Source organism: Fukomys damarensis, unplaced genomic scaffold (genome assembly GCF_012274545.1).
Source record: "Fukomys damarensis isolate Sample0158 unplaced genomic scaffold, DMR_v1.0_HiC HiC_scaffold_17, whole genome shotgun sequence".
Classification (NCBI taxonomy): Eukaryota; Metazoa; Chordata; class Mammalia; order Rodentia; family Bathyergidae; genus Fukomys; species Fukomys damarensis.
In genome coordinates, this window is record NW_022900929.1 from 66,894,647 (window position 1) to 66,908,681 (window position 14,035).

Consider the following 14,035-nt stretch of genomic DNA (forward strand, 5'->3'; position numbering starts at 1 on the left):
TGCTCAGATATTATGGATAACTTTTGAGACTGATAGGAGAATCACTAATGTATCAAGCAGGATCATAAAGATGTTCTTAATAATTATGATCTGACCAATAAAGCTGCCTTACTGAATTATTATCTCAGGCAGGTTGGCTCCCTTGGGTATAACCCTGGACCACAGTATGTTTGGTGATGTCTCTAATCTCTTTTCTATATTGTCAAAGAATGGATGCCTCCACATTTAAAATAAATCGCTACACACACACATACACACACATGCACACACATATATACTCACACCAGTGTGACTTAATTTTCTTTCATACTCATAGGGGCCTCATTTTCTTCACTGATCAGAAAATGATCAACCATAAATAGTTGCATTTTATATTTTCTATCTGAAATGAAAAATATATCTAATTTACTACCAGGAAAGCAATGCATCAAGGGGGCATTGGGTTTAATGATCTTAAATAAGAAATCTGCTAATGTCACATTTGGAAAATTTGTTCTACTTCTCTAAACTTTAGTTTTCCTTTTCTGAAATAGAAATGCTAGAACTCTTTATCATTAGCTTTGTGAATACTAATGAAGAAAAACTAGAATAGGGGAAAATGTGAACAACATGCAGCAATGGTTTTGGAAAATAGTAAAAATAATTTAGGAGTAATATCAGTGAGTAATGAACATACAAGAGAAGGAATATAATATAAAATAGTGCTGGGATGACGTATTTACCATTTTAATTGTATTTTGAAAGAGTACTAGAAAAATTTTCATCAGTTTTCAAACTGTATTTATTTGATGACTACTAATATTTTGACATTTCTTTTGGTATGATGTTTCCCTGATATAGTTTTTGTTTTTTTCTGGTACCAGGGATTGAAATCAGGACCTTGTGCTTGTGAGGCAAGCACAGTGCCAGTGAGCTAAATCCCCAGCGATATAGGTTTTTAAAATCCCAATATGGTTTTGTTCCCCCCTAAGATTTTTATCTTCAACTAGCAATAATCGTGCCTCAGATAAACCTCATTGACTACAATACTAACACTGTGCAAAGTTTGAGATTATCTTCAAAGCATCTTGTTCCTTTAATTTCCTTGTGTTGAGATATAGTTTTCATAACATAAAATTTACCCCATCATTAGCATATGAGTCCATGAATGACATTTATAGAATTCTGCAATTATTACCACAATCCAATTTTACAGAATTTTGATTACCTCCAAATGTGTTCTCATGAAGGTAATTTCTGGCTTCATTGTTACTTTCTGTCTCTATACATTTTCTTGTTATGAAGATATTATATACCTTTAATCACTACATAATTTTTATGCCTAACTTTTTTCATGAAGCATGATATTTTTGAGACTAATCTCATCACAGCATGCATTAATTCATTCTTTTAATTGTTTCATTGTATGGCTATTCTATATTTTGTTTATCTTTCACCAATTCATAGATGTTTGCATTATTTCCAATTTTTAGCTATTATGAATAATGCTATGAACATTTACACACACATTTTTGTGTAGTTGTAAATGTTAATTCCTTTTGAGTATGTTTTAGGAGTGAAGTGGAACATAGAAGAAATGCCTTTTTGTTTTTTGAGACAGGGTCCCATTATGTAGTTGAGACTGACCTGGAACTCACTTTGTAACCCAGGTTGGTCTTGAACTCACAGTGATCCTCCTGACTCAGCCTCCTGAGTGCTGGGTTTACAGGTGTGTGCTACCATGCCTGGCCGAGTAAATGCCTTTTAAATTCTATAGGATGCTGATAACCCATTTGCCAAATTGGCTGTATTACTCTACCTCCTCACTTTCATTTCTGAAGGACTCCAGTTTCTCTGCACCCTTCTTAAAATCTGATACTCTTTTTGATTATAGCCATTCTAGTGGGAGGTGGTACCTAACTGTGATTTTAATTTAAATTTATTTGATGATTGATGAGTTGACCATATTTTAATTTAATCATCAGCTAGTTGTATATTTTCTTGGCTGAATTGTCTATTCAGTTTTTTTGCCTTTTCTGATTTTTGAATTATGAAACATCGTTACATATTCTGGATTAAAATTCTCATGTATGCTCTATATTCAATTTCTTCAAATATTATGGATGTAAATCTTTACCAGATATGTGTATGATTTGTGATAATGCATTCTTAATCTACGTTATGTTAAGTGGTAGTTTTTTCTTCTTTCTACTCTTTTTTTTTTGAGACAGGGTTTCATTATGTAATTCAGGCTGGCCTCGAGCTCACATCAATCCTCCTGCATCCGCCCCTGGAGTGCTGGGATTACAGGCACTGTTCTTTTCAAACAGTGCAAGAACATAGAACATTTTTCTCCATTTTCTTCTGTCATAACACAAAACCTACTATTCTCACACGTTTTCTTTCTTGTAATGTATCTCATCATTGTTGTGCTATCCTCATATTTACTCATGTATTCACTCACTTCGCTGTTTTATTTGTCTGTGCATCTTTGAAATTCTATTTATAATCCCTTGTTTTTTGCCTGAAGAACACCTTCTAAAATTTCTTTTAAAAGAACGTTTGTTGATACATAATTTGCATATTATAAAAGCCCCCCATTTGAAATGTACACTTGAAGCTCTATGCACCTACTAATCTACCTTCTGGATCTATAAATTTTCTTACTGATTTATTTCTTTCAATGTAGGCCTGCCGATGATGAATTTTATGTGCTTATCCATAAATGCTCTTATTTCATTTTCATCCTAGAATACATAGAATTCTACCTTGACAATGACTATGACCAGTTCAAAGACATTTTGTTTTATTTCATATAGTTTCTATTAATGTCCTCAGTAGTCTCTGTTTGCGATTGTTTTAAATGTTATATGTATTTTTCTTTAATTGCTTTAAGGAGCTTGCCTTTTTCTTGTATCCTTAATAGTTTTTCTCTGGTGTCCCTGGGTCTTTATTTTGTTTAGCTATTACTGTGTGACAGATCACCCCAAATTTAGTGGTATAAATCAACAACCATGTTATTGCACTTATAAATTCTGTGTGTCAGAAAGTTGGATTCAGATCCTGAGTTCAATCCGCAGTACCGAAAAAAAGAAGCACCAGCAGTACAGTCAGAGTGGCCTATTTCTTCTCTAAATTACCTGTGGTTTCATCTGGGAATAGTAAAATTGCTGGTAAACGAAACCTTTTTGGAAGAATCTTCATTCACATATCTTCCACCTATCCTGGTGTCTGCTCAGCTGAGGAAGTTGCTGAGATCACCTGTGTGCCCCCTTCGTACACGTACCTTCCCCATTCTGGCCTTAAGCCAAGGCAGATCAGCTTTCTGTCATGATAAATGAGATTTGTTTTTTATGGAGTTTAATAAAAGGGAAATTGGAATGTACATACACTTTTGTGTCTGCATTTTTTGCTCTGCCTAATACTGTTGGGTATATCTTGGGTTTGCTTTATTTATTAGTGAGTTGTTTATGCTTGGACATTTTGGTTTTTGTTTATCCATTCAGCTGTGGATGGACATTTGAGTTTTTTTTTTTAATTTTGTTTCTATAAGTAAATCTGCTAACAATATTTGTATACACATCTTTGTACATTTTTCCAGGTCTTATTTCCTGTGACTTTTCCAAATGTCCTTATTCATTCTAGTAACTTTTTGGTTTTTTTCAAAGGGCTTTCTTTATACATTATCATTTTGTCTGAAAATAAAACTTTACCTCTTCCTTTCCAATGACCTTGCCTTGTTTTTCTTTCTCTTACATCACTGAGCTCATTAATGCTTTGATTATAACACGAATAGGAATGAGGAGTATGAACACCCTTTGTGGCTTCCCAAAATTTAAGGAACAATTCAGTATTTCATGATAACTGTTTTACTAACCATAAATTGGGTTCAAAAATTTCCATTTATTAGTATTTGCTGTTATTATTATAATAAATGACTATTCATTTTGTTATATTACACATATATCTATTAGCTGAATATCTGGGGTTTCTTTAGTTTATTGATAGAAGTAATTATATTGCTTTATTTTAAATGTTGAGCTAGTTTTGTATTCTTGTAATAAGTCCCAGCATAATGAGGTATTATCCTCTTAGATATTTTGGGACTAGATTTGTTAATTTTTGTTGGGAAATTTTGCATCTATGTTGAGGGACGTCACTCTATGTTTTTCTTGTAATGCCCGTGTCTGGTTGTGGTTTCAGAGATATGGATTTTAAAAAATTATTTGGGAAATTTGTCCTTTGTATTAGTCAAATTTCTCATCACTGGTACACAATACCCAACACCCACAATTTAAAGGAGGGAATAGCTTATTTGGCTTATGGTTTAAGATGATTCAGTCATGAGTGGCTGGATTCAAATTAGAAATATCACAGTGGAAGGGTGTAGTGGAGTAAACCCACTTAGTTCTTGGTGCTGGGAAACACAGCACAGGGACAGTACCAGAGAGGAAGGAGGAAGGGACCATATTTAGACCCTAAGGTGGTGCCTCTGTGACACACAGACACTCAGGAAGGGTGCATTATTAATTCTCTGAATGGCTCTCCAGCCGATCAAGTGGACAATCCAGTTTAATCTTCACACTCCTCTTCTTTGAAACGAGTTGTAATAGACCTGTATACTGTATATCTCTTAACACTTGTAATTCAGCAGGTAAGCCTTTTGGGGAAAGATTACAAATTTCGAAGTCAATTTTCTTAATACATAAGAGATGTCCAGGTGTTCTATTACCTTTTGTGCTAATTTTGGTAATATATTTCTTGCATGAATTTTTCCCATTTCATGTAGATTTTTACACTTGATCTTAGCCAAAAGGCCGAGAAGCGATCATGTAGATTTTTAAATGTATTTCCATGGGATTGTTCATAAATTTATCTTATTGTACTTTTAGTATTTGCAGCATTTTTAACGTTGACCATTTACTGAGGTTATTGAATTTGTTGGCACAAAGTTATTCATAATATCCTATGTCCCTGAGATTCTGTGGTGACATAATTATTTTTTATTCTTGAGACTGATAATTTGGGTTCTCTCTTTGTGTTTTTATCTTTGTAGAGTTGTACAACAATTATTTATTTAAAAAGATGTGAGTGTTTTCTGTAATTTTCATTCCCCATTACTCAGTTTCTTCTTTCTTTTTTAAAATGTTTTTTGGGGGTCCTAGGGATCAAACTAGGGCCCTTGCACTGGCGAAGCAGGCAGCAGAACCACTGAGCCAAATCACTGGCTTTTCTTTTCTTTTTCCAGTGTTTTCTCTTTATTTCCCTATTATTCACTTTGGATTTAACTGGCTCTTTAAAATATTTTTGACGTAGAAGATTATATGATAGATTTCAGAGCTTTTTTCACTAACATATATATTTATAACTGCATATTCTCTGTGCAGTCTTTGTTGCATATTATAAATCTGTACATATTATTTATTAATTTCATCAATTTAAAATATTTTCTTTACGGTAGGGATTTAGCTCAGTGGTGCCACTGCCTGTCTCACAAGCACAAAGTCCTGAGTTCCATCCCAAGTATAGGAAAAAAAAATATATACTTTCTATGCAAATTCTTGGAAGAATTTGTATTTTTATTTTGTTGACTATTGTGTCCTGTAAGTTTCAATTAGGACAATTTGCATTGTAGTGATTTTTCAAGTCTTCCTCATCGTTAATGGCTTTCATGTTACTTTGCTCTTAATTACTGAAAGAAAGTGTTGAAATTTCAACCAGCATTTGCTTATTTTTCTTCCATTCAAACTAAATTTTGTGCTTATTAATAGTGTTTATTTTCATTCTGGTGCAAGTTCTTAGTGTACTACAGTGCAAAACTTTCTAATTACATTTTGAATATCTATTCTGGAATCATTTAGTAAACTATGCTGGGCCTTCAGAAAGTCTTCATATAACTGTGCATTTGAAAGTTCAGAATGAGGGCTAGGGATTTAGCTCATTGTTTCCACTACCCGCCTTGCAAGCGCAAGGACCTGAGTTCAATCCCCGGTACCAGGAAAAAAAAAAAAAAAAAAGCTTCAGAATGAAGTATCACTATGAAAAGGAGACTTTTAATAGTTAAAAGTGACTGAAACATATTGATTTATTTGACGTATCATTCAAAAATCCAAATACCTACTAGGATAGAAGAGTTTTGACAGATCAGAAGTATTTGCAATTACTTAAAATTCTTTTAGTGTACAATGACATGACACTGCTTACTAAAACTATTACAAATGGTTTAGGAAAGCATCAGTTTAAAGAGATTAAAATTAAGCCACTTCAATTTTTGTCTAAATACTTATAGAAAATGAAGGCTTAGAGAGTTGAGAGAACATGATGAAACTGGAATCTGAGTCACTTTTCTCTTCCTCAAAGGTCAGGTTCTTGGCCAGGCATGGTGGTGCACACCTGTAATCCCAGCACACAGGAGGCTGAGGCAGGAGGATTGTTGTGAGTTTAAGACCAGCCTGGGCTACATAGTGAGTTCCAGGTCAGTCTCAACTACATAGTGAGACCCTGTCTCAAAAAAAAAAAAGAAAAAGAAAAAAAAAGTCAGGTTCTTAATTACTTTACTATTCTTTAGTGTTTCTTTAAAACTATGAAGTCCTTGGCAAGGCCATCTCTTTCCAACAGTTTATAAGAATGGCTAATGATACATTAACTGAGAGTTATTCTTTACTACTAGAGAATAGCCTTTTTCTTGATTCCAGTATCACCAAGAAAGTTTCTGATTATTTTGGCTTCCTCTGTAGTTTTCCCACAGGAAGGAAGTCAGTGGCTCAAGTGTCTGTACATTCATTACAAATGACAGATTTGTTTTTAATGGGAATGAATATAATGCCATTTTTCTTAATATTAGTCTCTAGAATTTTGGTGGTGGTGGGGGAGAGGCAAATCCTTTGTTTAGTGCCCCCCCCAAAAAAAGGTAGTGTCTATAGATTATCTGTGTTTCTCCAAAATTTATACATTTCAGCCTATTCTCCTACGTGAATATTTGTCAGATGCCAAATCTGCTGGCACATCGCTCCTGCGCTCTACCCTCTCCACAACTGTCAGAATTACATTTCTTCTCTCTAGGAGCTACTCAATCTGTGGTGTCCTGTATTAGCAGAATTGCCTTAGAGGACTTAGAGTGGACCAATACATCAGCTTTATGAATCCTCCAGGCTGAGGACCAGGCAGAACCCTGATGGATTAATCAAGGTAAACATTAACCTAGGGACTTTGTCTGATTGGGAAAGCTGTGCTGCAAACTCCACTAAGATTAGGTTTTTGTTTACTTTATTTTTGTTGCAGATTTTCTGAATCAGAATATTTTGATATAAAGCAGATATATTTGAAAATGGGCCAGTGCGATGGTTCTAAAAGTCAATGACTTAACAGTATTGTATTTTCTGTAGGATATCAGTCAATTGCTGTGAAAACATTCTTATCTTTACTTTGGGTATTAATTATGAAGTTGGCATAAAGTTTTCATGTATAATTTATCCCCAAGGCTGTAATCCAAGGTTTTTATGGACAGTAATAAAAGGGTATTTAGAGTCAGGTTCCTAAGTAGGGTTCAGACTCATTTCTTGAACTTTTTTTTTTTTTTTTTTTTTTTCATACCGGGGATTGAACTCTGAACCTTGTGCTTGCAAGGCAGCTGTCGGAATTACTGAGCTAAATCTCTGGCCTATTTCTTGAACATTTAAAAGCATGTAGCCAAGTCCTGTGCATGTGGCCACCTTGCAATAGACAGAATACCTTTGTGGCTGTGGTGGTGTTGGGGTAACAAAGGCAGGAGCCTGCCAGGTAGGAAGAAGTCAGATTACATACATGGAGTTAAGTTGTGATTTTGTCTTTATTTAAAATAAGTATTTGTCTTTGTTTAAATATTTAGCTCAACTAATTTTGGTTCATAGTTCTATGCAGGACTATTCTAGGTCATATGGATTTCTCCTGTCCTGGAAATCGTATGACACTTTTCATTAGGGGACTTGATATAGCCCTTAATAAGGAAGGGGGTGTCCCTATCCCCCTTTCTGTTATGTTATTCTTGTCTCAACAATAAGATGATTTTGAGGGCCAAGTCTGTATGATAGATAATTTTTCCTGACACACTTTTTGACCCATAGTAGATGCTCAGTGAATATCAGTGGATTGTTTATAGCTCCTGAGAGGTTTGGGTGAGAAGAGAAAAAAGGGATAAATGTGTGAGTGACATGAAATGAAAGTGTGTCATTGTCACAGAGAAAAATGAAGTAATTCTTTTAAAGATTAGAGAATCGAACCATTTCACATTATTTCCTTGCAATTTATGTCTCCTCTTTCAAGTTGTTCTAATTATTCATCCGCTTTTATTTTAAAATGCATCTTTCAGTAATTTATTTCAGTAAGAAAAGCCTGTATTATATTTCTTCTCTGTGTCCTCATTTAATATTCACTCTTGTCAAAGAGTTTGGTCACGGCTCAAATGTTACTGTGACATTGGAAAGAGTACAGCATTGTTCCACTATGCTTTGGAAAAACTGCTGTATCTTTTATAGTAGGTAAATAGACACAGTTCTAAAAGGAGATATACATTTCTATTCTAATTCTTTTCATGCTGATGTTACATAAAGCATATCCTGAGAGCCAAGAAGGAACAAGAACTGCTTCTTAAAGAAGAAAGGATACAGCCAGATAAAACATCAAAGCTACTGCCATTACATTTTATCCTGAAAGAAACAAGAAATTACCAGGAAGGATCAGACCTTAAAAGAAAGGGGTTACTGTTACAAATCCTACTGAGAGTTTCAGGAGGGAGCAGGACATTTCCAGGAGGAGGAGATATATTTATCCAACAGCCTAAGGTCTGTGAAGTTTGCTAGTTAATTCAAACAAAAGACAGAGATTTTGATATACCTACTGGATACCAGATGTTTCAAAATCCTATAGGAAAATATCTGAAAATGCAGAGAGTAAAAAAATATCTAGCGTTAGATCTTTAAAAAAAAAACTTTAAAAGATGCTTTCAGCATTTCTCAGAGTATGGCTTCAAGTTCACAATGAACTCACCAGAACCGATGTTTTACTAAAAGCTAATATCTACACAGCCAACATCAGTAGATCCTTAGATATGAAGTTTACCATGATGCCAAGCACTGAAGACTTTCTTGCTGTTGTGTAATGTTGCATTGGCTCAGAAAGTACATATATTAAAGCTCTCATTGGCTTCAAGTCACTGCTAGGGAATGTAGAGAATTCAAAAGATTTTGACGTAATAGCTCTGCCCTTAGGAAAAAAAGCACCAACTGGGGACATCTTTAAGAATGCATATCAAAAATGAATTAAACAAAGTCAATGCCTGCTATAAGAATTAAAATATTATATGATTTTATTTTCAAGAAATATTTTATTCTACTTGCACACCTCATTTCTATTTGTTCTCATGTTTGAGAATTTCTTATTCTCTTAGGATCCTTTCTAGTCATTCTTTAACTTTGTTATACAATATCGCATGTAAAATAAAGTCTTCTTATTATGTGCTATAGTTTTGTTCATGAGGATCCCTCCAAGATCTGTGTTGAAAATTTGGTCCCCAGCGCATTGGATGATTGGGAGGCGGTGGGACCTTTATGAGGCAGAGCCTGGGTCACTGGAGGTGTGTCCTCGAAGGGGATTGTGGGAATCTAGTCTTTCTTCTCTCTCTTTTGCTTGGCAACCATGAGGTGAGCGGTTTTACTTCACCACACACTGCTACCATAATATGCTCCCCTGAGCTCAAAGCAACGGTGGCAAGAAACTATGGACTGAAATCTCTAAAATTGTGAGCCAAAATAAACTTCCCTCTTTGTAAATTAATATCGCTTATATTAGAGTGAGGAAAGTTGATTAGCACATTGTTATTTTTCTGTTTATCATTGTCTCCCTTTAGTAAAGCATCAATCACAGGAAAGGATCTCTGAAGAAAGCACTCTATCTCTGCTTACCCGTTATCCTTTTGTCAGCCGTAAAAGTATCTGACACACAGAGATGCTTGAAAAGTTTTGAATAATTGAATGTATTCTCCTTTTTGGATGACCAGTCCTGTAATACGCTGTATTTCTAGAGAAAAAGAACACAAATAGGAACTATAATATTTCTTTCATTGATGACTTACTGAATTTCAACATATTTTCTTTAAATACATAAATGTTTTGAATTAAAGAGTACAGTAGTTACATACATGAAAATGTATCAAATTTAGGAAAGAGCTACTAACATTCATGTTTATATCTTTTTATAAAAGTTAATTATAATTGTGTACCATAATAAAATAAAAAATAATAAAATAATAAATAGTAAAACAAAATAATAAAATAAAAATGCACTTGGAGTTTTAAAATCATGAGGGCTATATCTGATGTTAGGAAACAAGATGAATAGTTACTAATCCAGAAATTACTTACATTTGAAGGCCAAAGACTAAACTTTCATAGTCATTAATACAGTTTTGAATGACAGTCTATACAGTTGGAACTTGTTTCTGTCTGCTTTATGGATACACATCTGTGAATTCTCCAATTTAAAGTCACATTTCTTTGATATTGCCTGGTAGTTGGTGCAATTTAAGATTGTTTTCCTAAATAACTTTAGTATAACTGGATTATTGGAAAAAGATGTCATCTGGACAATAGAAATATAAAACTCTACAAGATTGCAGATTTCACTAATGTGATCTTTATGACTGACTTTTGAACTTTTTATTTTAAATGAGCCATTTTTGCACTAAAGATTAAATGACTGGAAAGTATAAATGGCACAGAGGCATTACTTATAATTTTCAGATGACAAATTTCCTGTTGTTCCTTTTCTTGTTACTGTGGCTCATAAGTTCATCACAATCAAGAAAACTTATGAAGGTTTTCACTCAGTTTTAATTGCATAAGTATTTATATTACCTGGTGTTTGTAATATAAATCAAATTATTAAGCTGTCAAAGTGTTCCATGTTAATTATACTAAGTTTTTCATTCATTCATTTAGAAAGTATTTAAATGCTAACAAGGTACATGTATGAACGAAAAAGGAAAATCTGTGTATGTAGTTAATTTTAGTAGTATTTTCAATTATTTTTAACTTTCACAGATCAAGAGGTTTTTCAGTGACATCTATCAATTTCTTACTTTTTAAATCTACCACGGGTAGTTTAAATAGATATTTAATTTTTTGTAATTACTACTTTTTAGTGATCTGTTGCTTCTGAAGCAAAAAATGAGCTACATGAATAGTAATTGAAAACTTAGCTCTCAAGGTCCCTTGTACCAGCTGAAGGGAAGGGTGTTTCCCACGGGAAACAATAATTACTCAACTAGTGAATATGTTTAGGAGGCTCTCAATGTCAATATTTTTATTATTCTCATTCTTCTAAAGTGAAACTAGTTTGGTTTTTTTTTTTTAAGACTTCCTGTTTACTAAGGAAGAATGGCAAATTTTCATGTGGGATATTCCAAGGAAATATATGAATGCTTGGAAATATGACCTGAGAGAAAGAAACCGCATAATATTAAACAATAATGTAATATTATAAAATCAAATATCATTAATAAGGAAGGGGCAAATGTTTATATCATTCAAAGACTGTCATTTATAGCCTGTTCTTTTTTGCTTTGTTATTATTATATCCTAAATGATTTAGATAGATCTTTTTTGTATTTTTAACTTTGAAACATATTTACTACTATTGCATGGATTAGATATGAAAAGGGTGGAAATTACTATTGATTTGGTGGTTAGTTATTTTATTTTAGTAACTTCTTGAAATACTGAAGTTTCATTATAAGAATTTTGACGATGTTTACATCTATTCAATGAAATGATTTAAAAATCTTTCCCTTTCTGCTGCGACCACGTCAATAGTGTCAAGTTTTAGGACGGTGGTAGCATTCGTGTTAATAGGTTGCGCTGCTGGTTTAGGAAGCAAAGTTTACATAAAGACATATTTACTGAGTCCCTGCTGGACTGCATCCCCGTGGGCTGCAAGTGGAATATGATTGCCATCTAGTAGCTTACAATCTTACTAGAGAGGAAGTACTTCAGACAACTGAAAATAATCCAGGAATGATCGATCGAGTATAGCCACGTACCAGTGAAGAAGTATACTTGAGACCAGATCTTGAAGACCTGTTTTTTTCTCTAGAATTGGATAAAGAGAGTAGAACAGATGGCCCATAAAACCCCTAAACAAAACTGTGAGGATAAGAACAAATATGGTTTTGGAAGAAACCAAGGAGATCATCTGGGCTGGAGGAGAGTCGCAGGGGAAGGGAGCTTTACCAAACTACCTGGGGCCTGATGATACCTGGCCAGCCATACATATCCACATCCAAAAAGTTGTGTGAGCTTGATCCATTACGCGCTGGGGAGTTGTTTAGGTTTGTGACTACAGGACATTTATGGTCCTGAGGTCTTTTTTTTTCCAGTATGTGTATTCACCTTTGTCCAAATAAATATTGAGAGCAGAAGAAGAAATTCCATGTTTTGGTATCTATTAATGTGACTTTTTTCTCATTCTGATATTTTCTAGTACTTCTGGGTTAAGATAGAGTTTTTACCTATATCTTATAATCTTTTCTCTTTAAAAGAATATATGCTGAAATTAGAACTCTGGATAAAAAGATGACAGCAATTTTGATAAAGTTCCATTTTCCAGGGCGATCTGAAGAACACAGCAGGATATCAACTCTCTAGCTGTAAAATATAATCTTGAGATGGTCTCTCTAATTATGAATGGGAAGTATTTTCTTGTTAACGTGGATATATACGTTTAAACAGTGTGTGTACTCTGGCCAGAGCTCTGTAATTGAAAATGAACTTGAGGTTTCAGCCAACATTTATATACCTAATATAGTTATATAAATATAGTTCTTTACATTATCTGGTTAACTTACAAAAATCTTTAATTTATGAAATACTGTTTGGGTAAAGCCCTAAAGAGGGAACTTTCTGAAGACAGAATTCTGGATAGATAGTATAACATTTACTCATAAAGAAGTTAAATGTAGGACAAAAGTTGAGAAGTGTAGTTATCAGTTGACAAGATTATGTAAAGATTGAGAAGATGTTTTAGAGGACAAACTCTTTGTCCCTACTCCCTACAGGGAATCCCTTATGTTCTAAAATCTGTGTGTAGCAGAAAGTCATTTGACTATGGCTTTATAATACTTCTTAAATATTCCCCAAAGTGTTTGTGTATTTTAATATGCCTACAGGATGTTTTCAAGAAATGTTTAATGACATGAGAAAATTGTCATAATAGGAATGGAAAGTAGAAACAAAATTGTTAATATAGTAGCATTTTCAATGTGTAATTATATAAACAGCTATATAAATTGAACTTTAGGAAATGCATCACAATACTTTTGGAAGAATTATAATTTATTAAAATTTTTTCTCTGGGGCCGGGGATTTAGCTCAGTGGTTCCACTGCCTGCCTTGCAAGTGCAAGGACCTGAGTTTGATCCCTGGTACAAAAAAAAAAAAAAATTTCTCTGAGCATATGTGTATTTTCCAAATTCTTACCAGTAAACCTTTACTCATACTTTTTGGGAAGGAAGTAGTCTATATAAAAATTGTGGTTCTTTATTGAAGTTTTGGTATTTTTATGATTGAATTTATAACATTTTTATGTCAAGAAAAATAATCTTTGCAGATTATATTGCCTGCTAAAATTTGTTTTGTATTGTAAAGTGTTATAAATATAGTACTGCTCAACTTATTCTGGTTCAATTTATGATTTTTCAACTGAAAGCCGTATGAATTACTGTAGAAACCAAACTTTGAATTTTTATCTTTCTCAGGCTAGAGTACGTGATTCTCTCTGTCTCTCTGTCTCTCCTCTCTGTCCTCATGCTGGGCAGCTGCAGGGAGACTAAGCTTCCACCAACCATGTGACACCAGGGTAAACAATGCTGACTCTTTGGTGTACTGGGTTGCTAGCACGTTTGGAAACAGGTTTTCAATAAATTACATCAGATATTTAACACTTTATTATAAAGTAGGATTTGTGTTAGATGTTTGCCCATCTATTGGCTGATGATAAGTGCTTCAAGCGCATTTCAGGTGGACCA

At 33.8% G+C, this 14,035-nt stretch overlaps 1 pseudogene; it reads right to left on the bottom strand.

Annotated features, from left to right (window-relative positions):
• Positions 1-852: 852 nt before the first annotated feature.
• LOC117286690 lies at positions 853-1,046 on the bottom strand (annotated as a pseudogene).
• Between the last annotated feature and the right edge of the window lie 12,989 nt (positions 1,047-14,035).